This window comes from Salvelinus alpinus, chromosome 34 (assembly GCF_045679555.1).
Source record: "Salvelinus alpinus chromosome 34, SLU_Salpinus.1, whole genome shotgun sequence".
Lineage (NCBI taxonomy): Eukaryota > Metazoa > Chordata > Actinopteri > Salmoniformes > Salmonidae > Salvelinus > Salvelinus alpinus.
The window spans coordinates 27632738-27647075 of NC_092119.1; positions in this window are offsets into that span (position 1 = coordinate 27632738).

The following is a 14338-nucleotide window of genomic DNA, read 5'->3' on the forward strand; positions in this document are numbered from 1 at the left end:
AACATGCTCCTATGAAATTCACATGTTGGTGCTCATTGGTCCTTTGACACCCTATTTAACATGCTCCTATGAAATTCACATGTTGGTGCTCATTGGTCCTTTGACACCCTATTTAACATGCTCCTATGAAATTCACATGTTGATGCTCATTGGTCCTTTGACACCCTATTTAACATGCTCCTATGAAATTCACATGTTGATGCTCATTGGTCCTTTGACACCCTATTTAACATGCTCCTATGAAATTCACATGTTGATGCTCATTGGTCATTTGACACCCTATTTAACATGCTCCTATGAAATTCACATGTTGGTGCTCATTGGTCCTTTGACACCCTATTTAACATGCTCCTATGAAATTCACATGTTGGTGCTCATTGGTCCTTTGACACCCTATTTAACATGCTCCTATGAAATTCACATGTTGGTGCTCATTGGTCCTTTGACACCCTATTTAACATGCTCCTATGAAATTCACATGTTGATGCTCATTGGTCCTTTGACACCCTATTTAACATGCTCCTATGAAATTCACATGTTGATGCTCATTGGTCCTGTGACACCCTATTTAACATGCTCCTATGAAATTCACATGTTGGTGCTCATTGGTCCTTTAACACCCTATTTAACATGCTCCTATGAAATTCACATGTTGATGCTCATTGGTCCTTTGACACCCTATTTAACATGCTCCTATGAAATTCACATGTTGATGCTCATTGGTCCTTTGACACCCTATTTAACATGCTCCTATGAAATTCACATGTTGGTGCTCATTGGTCCCTTGACACCCTATTTAACATGCTCCTATGAAATTCACATGTTGATGCTCATTGGTCATTTGACACCCTATTTAACATGCTCCTATGAAATTCACATGTTGATGCTCATTGGTCATTTGACACCCTATTTAACATGCTCTTATGAAATTCACATGCTGGTGCTCATTGGGCCTTTGACACTATTTAACATGCTCCTATGAAATTCACATGTTGGTGCTCATTGGTCCTTTGACACCCTATATAACATGCTCCTATGAAATTCACATGTTGGTGCTCATTGGTCCTTTGACACCCTATTTAACATGCTCCTATGAAATTCACATGTTGGTGCTCATTGGTCCTTTGACACCCTATTTAACATGCTCCTATGAAATTCACATGTTGATGCTCATTGGTCATTTGACACCCTATTTAACATGCTCCTATGAAATTCACATGTTGATGCTCACTGGTCATTTGACACCCTATTTAACATGCTCCTATGAAATTCACATGTTGATGCTCATTGGTCATTTGACACCCTATTTAACATGCTCCTATGAAATTCACATGTTGGTGCTCATTGGTCTTTTGACACTCTATTTAACATGCTCCTATGAAATTCACATGTTGATGCTCATTGGTCATTTGACACCCTATTTAACATGCTCCTATGAAATTCACATGTTGATGCTCATTGGTCATTTGACACCCTATTTAACATGCTCCTATGAAAGTCACATGTTGGTGCTCATTGGTCCTTTGACACCCTATTTAACATGCTCCTATGAAATTCACATGTTGGTGCTCATTGGTCCTTTGACACCCTATTTAACATGCTCCTATGAAATTCACATGTTGATGCTCATTGGTCATTTGACACCCTATTTAACATGCTCCTATGAAATTCACATGTTGATGCTCATTGGTCCTTTGACACCCTATTTAACATGCTCCTATGAAATTCACATGTTGATGCTCATTGGTCATTTGACACCCGATTTATAATGCTCCTATGAAATTCACATGTTGGTGCTCATTGGTCCATTGACACCCTATTTAACATGCTCCTATGAAATTCACATGTTGATGCTCATTGGTCATTTGACACCCTATTTAACATGCTCCTATGAAATTCACATGTTGATGCTCATTGGTCATTTGACACCCTATTTAACATGCTCCTATGGAATTCACATGTTGGTGCTCATTGGTCCTTTGACACCCTATTTAACATGCTCCTATGAAATTCACATGTTGGTGCTCATTGGTCCTTTGACACCCTATTTAACATGCTCCTATGAAATTCACATGTTGATGCTCATTGGTCATTTGACACCCTATTTAACATGCTCCTATGAAATTCACATGTTGATGCTCACTGGTCATTTGACACCCTATTTAACATGCTCCTATGAAATTCACATGTTGATGCTCATTGGTCATTTGACACCCTATTTAACATGCTCCTATGAAATTCACATGTTGGTGCTCATTGGTCTTTTGACACTCTATTTAACATGCTCCTATGAAATTCACATGTTGATGCTCATTGGTCATTTGACACCCTATTTAACATGCTCCTATGAAATTCACATGTTGATGCTCATTGGTCATTTGACACCCTATTTAACATGCTCCTATGAAAGTCACATGTTGGTGCTCATTGGTCCTTTGACACCCTATTTAACATGCTCCTATGAAATTCACATGTTGATGCTCATTGGTCATTTGACACCCTATTTAACATGCTCCTATGAAATTCACATGTTGATGCTCACTGGTCATTTGACACCCTATTTAACATGCTCCTATGAAATTCACATGTTGATGCTCATTGGTCATTTGACACCCTATTTAACATGCTCCTATGAAATTCACATGTTGGTGCTCATTGGTCTTTTGACACTCTATTTAACATGCTCCTATGAAATTCACATGTTGATGCTCATTGGTCATTTGACACCCTATTTAACATGCTCCTATGAAATTCACATGTTGATGCTCATTGGTCATTTGACACCCTATTTAACATGCTCCTATGAAAGTCACATGTTGGTGCTCATTGGTCCTTTGACACCCTATTTAACATGCTCCTATGAAATTCACATGTTGGTGCTCATTGGTCCTTTGACACCCTATTTAACATGCTCCTATGAAATTCACATGTTGATGCTCATTGGTCATTTGACACCCTATTTAACATGCTCCTATGAAATTCACATGTTGATGCTCATTGGTCCTTTGACACCCTATTTAACATGCTCCTATGAAATTCACATGTTGATGCTCATTGGTCATTTGACACCCGATTTATAATGCTCCTATGAAATTCACATGTTGGTGCTCATTGGTCCATTGACACCCTATTTAACATGCTCCTATGAAATTCACATGTTGATGCTCATTGGTCATTTGACACCCTATTTAACATGCTCCTATGAAATTCACATGTTGATGCTCATTGGTCATTTGACACCCTATTTAACATGCTCCTATGAAATTCACATGTTGGTGCTCATTGGTCCTTTGACACCCTATTTAACATGCTCCTATGAAATTCACATGTTGGTGCTCATTGGTCCTTTGACACCCTATTTAACATGCTCCTATGAAATTCACATGTTGATGCTCATTGGTCATTTGACACCCTATTTAACATGCTCCTATGAAATTCACATGTTGATGCTCACTGGTCATTTGACACCCTATTTAACATGCTCCTATGAAATTCACATGTTGATGCTCATTGGTCATTTGACACCCTATTTAACATGCTCCTATGAAATTCACATGTTGGTGCTCATTGGTCTTTTGACACTCTATTTAACATGCTCCTATGAAATTCACATGTTGATGCTCATTGGTCATTTGACACCCTATTTAACATGCTCCTATGAAATTCACATGTTGATGCTCATTGGTCATTTGACACCCTATTTAACATGCTCCTATGAAAGTCACATGTTGGTGCTCATTGGTCCTTTGACACCCTATTTAACATGCTCCTATGAAATTCACATGTTGGTGCTCATTGGTCCTTTGACACCCTATTTAACATGCTCCTATGAAATTCACATGTTGATGCTCATTGGTCATTTGACACCCTATTTAACATGCTCCTATGAAATTCACATGTTGATGCTCATTGGTCCTTTGACACCCTATTTAACATGCTCCTATGAAATTCACATGTTGATGCTCATTGGTCATTTGACACCCGATTTATAATGCTCCTATGAAATTCACATGTTGGTGCTCATTGGTCCATTGACACCCTATTTAACATGCTCCTATGAAATTCACATGTTGGTGCTCATTGGTCCTTTGACACCCTATTTAACATGCTCCTATGAAATTCACATGATGATGCTCATTGGTCCTTTGACACCCTATTTAACATGCTCCTATGAAATTCACATGTTGATGCTCATTGGTCCTGTGACACCCTATTTAACATGCTCCTATGAAATTCACATGTTGGTGCTCATTGGTCCTTTAACACCCTATTTAACATGCTCCTATGAAATTCACATGTTGATGCTCATTGGTCCTTTGACACCCTATTTAACATGCTCCTATGAAATTCACATGTTGATGCTCATTGGTCCTTTGACACCCTATTTAACATGCTCCTATGAAATTCACATGTTGGTGCTCATTGGTCCCTTGACACCCTATTTAACATGCTCCTATGAAATTCACATGTTGATGCTCATTGGTCATTTGACACCCTATTTAACATGCTCCTATGAAATTCACATGTTGATGCTCATTGGTCATTTGACACCCTATTTAACATGCTCTTATGAAATTCACATGCTGGTGCTCATTGGGCCTTTGACACTATTTAACATGCTCCTATGAAATTCACATGTTGGTGCTCATTGGTCCTTTGACACCCTATATAACATGCTCCTATGAAATTCACATGTTGGTGCTCATTGGTCCATTGACACCCTATTTAACATGCTCCTATGAAATTCACATGTTGATGCTCACTGGTCATTTGACACCCTATTTAACATGCTCCTATGAAATTCACATGTTGATGCTCATTGGTCATTTGACACCCTATTTAACATGCTCCTATGAAATTCACATGTTGGTGCTCATTGGTCTTTTGACACTCTATTTAACATGCTCCTATGAAATTCACATGTTGATGCTCACTGGTCATTTGACACCCTATTTAACATGCTCCTATGAAATTCACATGTTGATGCTCATTGGTCATTTGACACCCTATTTAACATGCTCCTATGAAATTCACATGTTGGTGCTCATTGGTCTTTTGACACTCTATTTAACATGCTCCTATGAAATTCACATGTTGATGCTCATTGGTCATTTGACACCCTATTTAACATGCTCCTATGAAATTCACATGTTGATGCTCATTGGTCATTTGACACCCTATTTAACATGCTCCTATGAAAGTCACATGTTGGTGCTCATTGGTCCTTTGACACCCTATTTAACATGCTCCTATGAAATTCACATGTTGGTGCTCATTGGTCCTTTGACACCCTATTTAACATGCTCCTATGAAATTCACATGTTGATGCTCATTGGTCATTTGACACCCTATTTAACATGCTCCTATGAAATTCACATGTTGATGCTCATTGGTCCTTTGACACCCTATTTAACATGCTCCTATGAAATTCACATGTTGATGCTCATTGGTCATTTGACACCCGATTTATAATGCTCCTATGAAATTCACATGTTGGTGCTCATTGGTCCATTGACACCCTATTTAACATGCTCCTATGAAATTCACATGTTGGTGCTCATTGGTCTTTTGACACTCTATTTAACATGCTCCTATGAAATTCACATGTTGATGCTCATTGGTCATTTGACACCCTATTTAACATGCTCCTATGAAATTCACATGTTGATGCTCATTGGTCATTTGACACCCTATTTAACATGCTCCTATGAAAGTCACATGTTGGTGCTCATTGGTCCTTTGACACCCTATTTAACATGCTCCTATGAAATTCACATGTTGGTGCTCATTGGTCCTTTGACACCCTATTTAACATGCTCCTATGAAATTCACATGTTGATGCTCATTGGTCATTTGACACCCTATTTAACATGCTCCTATGAAATTCACATGTTGGTGCTCATTGGTCTTTTGACACTCTATTTAACATGCTCCTATGAAATTCACATGTTGATGCTCACTGGTCATTTGACACCCTATTTAACATGCTCCTATGAAATTCACATGTTGATGCTCATTGGTCATTTGACACCCTATTTAACATGCTCCTATGAAATTCACATGTTGGTGCTCATTGGTCTTTTGACACTCTATTTAACATGCTCCTATGAAATTCACATGTTGATGCTCATTGGTCATTTGACACCCTATTTAACATGCTCCTATGAAATTCACATGTTGATGCTCATTGGTCATTTGACACCCTATTTAACATGCTCCTATGAAAGTCACATGTTGGTGCTCATTGGTCCTTTGACACCCTATTTAACATGCTCCTATGAAATTCACATGTTGGTGCTCATTGGTCCTTTGACACCCTATTTAACATGCTCCTATGAAATTCACATGTTGATGCTCATTGGTCATTTGACACCCTATTTAACATGCTCCTATGAAATTCACATGTTGGTGCTCATTGGTCTTTTGACACTCTATTTAACATGCTCCTATGAAATTCACATGTTGATGCTCACTGGTCATTTGACACCCTATTTAACATGCTCCTATGAAATTCACATGTTGATGCTCATTGGTCATTTGACACCCTATTTAACATGCTCCTATGAAATTCACATGTTGGTGCTCATTGGTCTTTTGACACTCTATTTAACATGCTCCTATGAAATTCACATGTTGATGCTCATTGGTCATTTGACACCCTATTTAACATGCTCCTATGAAATTCACATGTTGATGCTCATTGGTCATTTGACACCCTATTTAACATGCTCCTATGAAAGTCACATGTTGGTGCTCATTGGTCCTTTGACACCCTATTTAACATGCTCCTATGAAATTCACATGTTGGTGCTCATTGGTCCTTTGACACCCTATTTAACATGCTCCTATGAAATTCACATGTTGATGCTCATTGGTCATTTGACACCCTATTTAACATGCTCCTATGAAATTCACATGTTGATGCTCATTGGTCCTTTGACACCCTATTTAACATGCTCCTATGAAATTCACATGTTGATGCTCATTGGTCATTTGACACCCGATTTATAATGCTCCTATGAAATTCACATGTTGGTGCTCATTGGTCCATTGACACCCTATTTAACATGCTCCTATGAAATTCACATGTTGGTGCTCATTGGTCTTTTGACACTCTATTTAACATGCTCCTATGAAATTCACATGTTGATGCTCATTGGTCATTTGACACCCTATTTAACATGCTCCTATGAAATTCACATGTTGATGCTCATTGGTCATTTGACACCCTATTTAACATGCTCCTATGAAAGTCACATGTTGGTGCTCATTGGTCCTTTGACACCCTATTTAACATGCTCCTATGAAATTCACATGTTGGTGCTCATTGGTCCTTTGACACCCTATTTAACATGCTCCTATGAAATTCACATGTTGATGCTCATTGGTCATTTGACACCCTATTTAACATGCTCCTATGAAATTCACATGTTGATGCTCATTGGTCCTTTGACACCCTATTTAACATGCTCCTATGAAATTCACATGTTGATGCTCATTGGTCATTTGACACCCGATTTATAATGCTCCTATGAAATTCACATGTTGGTGCTCATTGGTCCATTGACACCCTATTTAACATGCTCCTATGAAATTCACATGTTGGTGCTCATTGGTCCTTTGACACCCTATTTAACATGCTCCTATGAAATTCACATGTTGATGCTCATTGGTCCTTTGACACCCTATTTAACATGCTCCTATGAAATTCACATGTTGATGCTCATTGGTCCTGTGACACCCTATTTAACATGCTCCTATGAAATTCACATGTTGGTGCTCATTGGTCCTTTAACACCCTATTTAACATGCTCCTATGAAATTCACATGTTGATGCTCATTGGTCCTTTGACACCCTATTTAACATGCTCCTATGAAATTCACATGTTGATGCTCATTGGTCCTTTGACACCCTATTTAACATGCTCCTATGAAATTCACATGTTGGTGCTCATTGGTCCCTTGACACCCTATTTAACATGCTCCTATGAAATTCACATGTTGATGCTCATTGGTCATTTGACACCCTATTTAACATGCTCCTATGAAATTCACATGTTGATGCTCATTGGTCATTTGACACCCTATTTAACATGCTCTTATGAAATTCACATGCTGGTGCTCATTGGGCCTTTGACACTATTTAACATGCTCCTATGAAATTCACATGTTGGTGCTCATTGGTCCTTTGACACCCTATATAACATGCTCCTATGAAATTCACATGTTGGTGCTCATTGGTCCTTTGACACCCTATTTAACATGCTCCTATGAAATTCACATGTTGGTGCTCATTGGTCCTTTGACACCCTATTTAACATGCTCCTATGAAATTCACATGTTGGTGCTCATTGGTCCTTTGACACCCTATTTAACATGCTCCTATGAAATTCACATGTTGATGCTCATTGGTCATTTGACACCCTATTTAACATGCTCCTATGAAATTCACATGTTGATGCTCATTGGTCCTTTGACACCCTATTTAACATGCTCCTATGAAATTCACATGTTGATGCTCATTGGTCATTTGACACCCGATTTATAATGCTCCTATGAAATTCACATGTTGGTGCTCATTGGTCCATTGACACCCTATTTAACATGCTCCTATGAAATTCACATGTTGGTGCTCATTGGTCCTTTGACACCCTATTTAACATGCTCCTATGAAATTCACATGTTGATGCTCATTGGTCCTTTGACACCCTATTTAACATGCTCCTATGAAATTCACATGTTGATGCTCATTGGTCCTGTGACACCCTATTTAACATGCTCCTATGAAATTCACATGTTGGTGCTCATTGGTCCTTTAACACCCTATTTAACATGCTCCTATGAAATTCACATGTTGATGCTCATTGGTCCTTTGACACCCTATTTAACATGCTCCTATGAAATTCACATGTTGATGCTCATTGGTCCTTTGACACCCTATTTAACATGCTCCTATGAAATTCACATGTTGGTGCTCATTGGTCCCTTGACACCCTATTTAACATGCTCCTATGAAATTCACATGTTGATGCTCATTGGTCATTTGACACCCTATTTAACATGCTCCTATGAAATTCACATGTTGATGCTCATTGGTCATTTGACACCCTATTTAACATGCTCTTATGAAATTCACATGCTGGTGCTCATTGGGCCTTTGACACTATTTAACATGCTCCTATGAAATTCACATGTTGGTGCTCATTGGTCCTTTGACACCCTATATAACATGCTCCTATGAAATTCACATGTTGGTGCTCATTGGTCCTTTGACACCCTATTTAACATGCTCCTATGAAATTCACATGTTGGTGCTCATTGGTCCTTTGACACCCTATTTAACATGCTCCTATGAAATTCACATGTTGATGCTCATTGGTCATTTGACACCCTATTTAACATGCTCCTATGAAATTCACATGTTGATGCTCACTGGTCATTTGACACCCTATTTAACATGCTCCTATGAAATTCACATGTTGATGCTCATTGGTCATTTGACACCCTATTTAACATGCTCCTATGAAATTCACATGTTGGTGCTCATTGGTCTTTTGACACTCTATTTAACATGCTCCTATGAAATTCACATGTTGATGCTCATTGGTCATTTGACACCCTATTTAACATGCTCCTATGAAATTCACATGTTGATGCTCATTGGTCATTTGACACCCTATTTAACATGCTCCTATGAAAGTCACATGTTGGTGCTCATTGGTCCTTTGACACCCTATTTAACATGCTCCTATGAAATTCACATGTTGGTGCTCATTGGTCCTTTGACACCCTATTTAACATGCTCCTATGAAATTCACATGTTGATGCTCATTGGTCATTTGACACCCTATTTAACATGCTCCTATGAAATTCACATGTTGATGCTCATTGGTCCTTTGACACCCTATTTAACATGCTCCTATGAAATTCACATGTTGATGCTCATTGGTCATTTGACACCCGATTTATAATGCTCCTATGAAATTCACATGTTGGTGCTCATTGGTCCATTGACACCCTATTTAACATGCTCCTATGAAATTCACATGTTGATGCTCATTGGTCATTTGACACCCTATTTAACATGCTCCTATGAAATTCACATGTTGATGCTCATTGGTCATTTGACACCCTATTTAACATGCTCCTATGAAATTCACATGTTGGTGCTCATTGGTCCTTTAACACCCTATTTAACATGCTCCTATGAAATTCACATGTTGATGCTCATTGGTCCTTTGACACCCTATTTAACATGCTCCTATGAAATTCACATGTTGATGCTCATTGGTCATTTGACACCCTATTTAACATGCTCCTATGAAATTCACATGTTGATACTCATTGGTCATTTGACACCCTATTTAACATGTTCCTATGAAATTCACATGTTGGTGCTCATTGGTCCTTTGACACCCTATTTAACATGCTCCTATGAAATTGACATGTTGGTGCTCATTGGTCCTTTGACACCCTATTTAACATGCTCCTATGAAATTCACATGTTGATGCTCATTGGTCCTTTGACACCCTATTTAACATGCTCCTATGAAATTCACATGTTGATGCTCATTGGTCATTTGACACCCGATTTATAATGCTCCTATGAAATTCACATGTTGGTGCTCATTGGTCCATTGACACCCTATTTAACATGCTCCTATGAAATTCACATGTTGGTGCTCATTGGTCCTTTGACACCCTATTTAACATGCTCCTATGAAATTCACATGTTGATGCTCATTGGTCCTTTGACACCCTATTTAACATGCTCCTATGAAATTCACATGTTGATGCTCATTGGTCCTGTGACACCCTATTTAACATGCTCCTATGAAATTCACATGTTGGTGCTCATTGGTCCTTTAACACCCTATTTAACATGCTCCTATGAAATTCACATGTTGATGCTCATTGGTCCTTTGACACCCTATTTAACATGCTCCTATGAAATTCACATGTTGATGCTCATTGGTCCTTTGACACCCTATTTAACATGCTCCTATGAAATTCACATGTTGGTGCTCATTGGTCCCTTGACACCCTATTTAACATGCTCCTATGAAATTCACATGTTGATGCTCATTGGTCATTTGACACCCTATTTAACATGCTCCTATGAAATTCACATGTTGATGCTCATTGGTCATTTGACACCCTATTTAACATGCTCTTATGAAATTCACATGCTGGTGCTCATTGGGCCTTTGACACTATTTAACATGCTCCTATGAAATTCACATGTTGGTGCTCATTGGTCCTTTGACACCCTATATAACATGCTCCTATGAAATTCACATGTTGGTGCTCATTGGTCCTTTGACACCCTATTTAACATGCTCCTATGAAATTCACATGTTGGTGCTCATTGGTCCTTTGACACCCTATTTAACATGCTCCTATGAAATTCACATGTTGATGCTCATTGGTCATTTGACACCCTATTTAACATGCTCCTATGAAATTCACATGTTGATGCTCACTGGTCATTTGACACCCTATTTAACATGCTCCTATGAAATTCACATGTTGATGCTCATTGGTCATTTGACACCCTATTTAACATGCTCCTATGAAATTCACATGTTGGTGCTCATTGGTCTTTTGACACTCTATTTAACATGCTCCTATGAAATTCACATGTTGATGCTCATTGGTCATTTGACACCCTATTTAACATGCTCCTATGAAATTCACATGTTGATGCTCATTGGTCATTTGACACCCTATTTAACATGCTCCTATGAAAGTCACATGTTGGTGCTCATTGGTCCTTTGACACCCTATTTAACATGCTCCTATGAAATTCACATGTTGGTGCTCATTGGTCCTTTGACACCCTATTTAACATGCTCCTATGAAATTCACATGTTGATGCTCATTGGTCATTTGACACCCTATTTAACATGCTCCTATGAAATTCACATGTTGATGCTCATTGGTCCTTTGACACCCTATTTAACATGCTCCTATGAAATTCACATGTTGATGCTCATTGGTCATTTGACACCCGATTTATAATGCTCCTATGAAATTCACATGTTGGTGCTCATTGGTCCATTGACACCCTATTTAACATGCTCCTATGAAATTCACATGTTGATGCTCATTGGTCATTTGACACCCTATTTAACATGCTCCTATGAAATTCACATGTTGATGCTCATTGGTCATTTGACACCCTATTTAACATGCTCCTATGAAATTCACATGTTGGTGCTCATTGGTCCTTTAACACCCTATTTAACATGCTCCTATGAAATTCACATGTTGATGCTCATTGGTCCTTTGACACCCTATTTAACATGCTCCTATGAAATTCACATGTTGATGCTCATTGGTCATTTGACACCCTATTTAACATGCTCCTATGAAATTCACATGTTGATACTCATTGGTCATTTGACACCCTATTTAACATGTTCCTATGAAATTCACATGTTGGTGCTCATTGGTCCTTTGACACCCTATTTAACATGCTCCTATGAAATTGACATGTTGGTGCTCATTGGTCCTTTGACACCCTATTTAACATGCTCCTATGAAATTCACATGTTGGTGCTCATTGGTCCTTTGACACCCTATTTAACATGCTCCTATGAAATTCACATGTTGATGCTCATTGGTCATTTGACACCCTATTTAACATGCTCCTATGAAATTCACATGTTGGTGCTCATTGGTCCTTTGACACCCTATTTAACATGCTCCTATGAAATTCACATGTTGATGCTCATTGGTCCTTTGACACCCTATTTAACATGCTCCTATGAAATTCACATGTTGATGCTCATTGGTCATTTGACACCCTATTTAACATGTTCCTATGAAATTCACATGTTGGTGCTCATTGGTCCTTTGACACCCTATTTAACATGCTCCTATGAAATTCACATGTTGATGCTCATTGGTCATTTGACACCCTATTTAACATGCTCCTATGAAATTCACATGTTGATGCTCATTGGTCATTTGACACCCTATTTAACATGCTCCTATGAAATTCACATGTTGATGCTCATTGGTCATTTGACACCCTATTTAACATGCTCCTATGAAATTCACATGTTGGTGCTCATTGGTCCTTTGACACTCTATTTAACATGCTCCTATGAAATTCACATGTTGATGCTCATTGGTCATTTGACACCCTATTTAACATGCTCCTATGAAATTCACATGTTGATGCTCATTGGTCATTTGACACCCTATTTAACATGCTCCTATGAAAGTCACATGTTGGTGCTCATTGGTCCTTTGACACCCTATTTAACATGCTCCTATGAAATTCACATGTTGATGCTCATTGGTCATTTGACACCATATTTAACATGCTCCTATGAAATTCACATGTTGGTGCTCATTGGTCCTTTGACACCCTATTTAACATGCTCCTATGAAATTCACATGTTGGTGCTCATTGGTCCTTTGACACCCTATTTAACATGCTCCTATGAAATTCACATGTTGATGCTCATTGGTCATTTGACACCCTATTTAACATGCTCCTATGAAATTCACATGTTGATGCTCATTGGTCATTTGACACCCGATTTATAATGCTCCTATGAAATTCACATGTTGGTGCTCATTGGTCCATTGACACCCTATTTAACATGCTCCTATGAAATTCACATGTTGATGCTCATTGGTCATTTGACACCCTATTTAACATGCTCCTATGAAATTCACATGTTGATGCTCATTGGTCATTTGACACCCTATTTAACATGCTCCTATGAAATTCACATGTTGGTGCTCATTGGTCCTTTGACACCCTATTTAACATGCTCCTATGAAATTCACATGTTGATGCTCATTGGTCTTTTGACACCCTATTTAACATGCTCCTATGAAATTCACATGTTGGTGCTCATTGGTCCTTTGACACCCTATTTAACATGCTCCTATGAAATTCACATGTTGGTGCTCATTGGTCCTTTGACACCCTATTTAACATGCTCCTATGAAATTCACATGTTGATGCTCATTGGTCCTTTGACACCCTATTTAACATGCTCCTATGAAATTCACATGTTGGTGCTCATTGGTCCTTTGACACCCTATTTAACATGCTCCTATGAAATTCACATGTTGATGCTCATTGGTCATTTGACACCGTATTTAACATGCTCCTATGAAATTCACATGTTGATGCTCATTGGTCATTTGACACCCTATTTAACATGCTCCTATGAAATTCACATGTTGATGCTCATTGGTCATTTGACACCCTATTTAACATGCTCCTATGAAATTCACATGTTGGTGCTCATTGGTCCTTTGACACCCTATTTAACATGCTCCTATGAAATTCACATGTTGATGCTCATTGGTC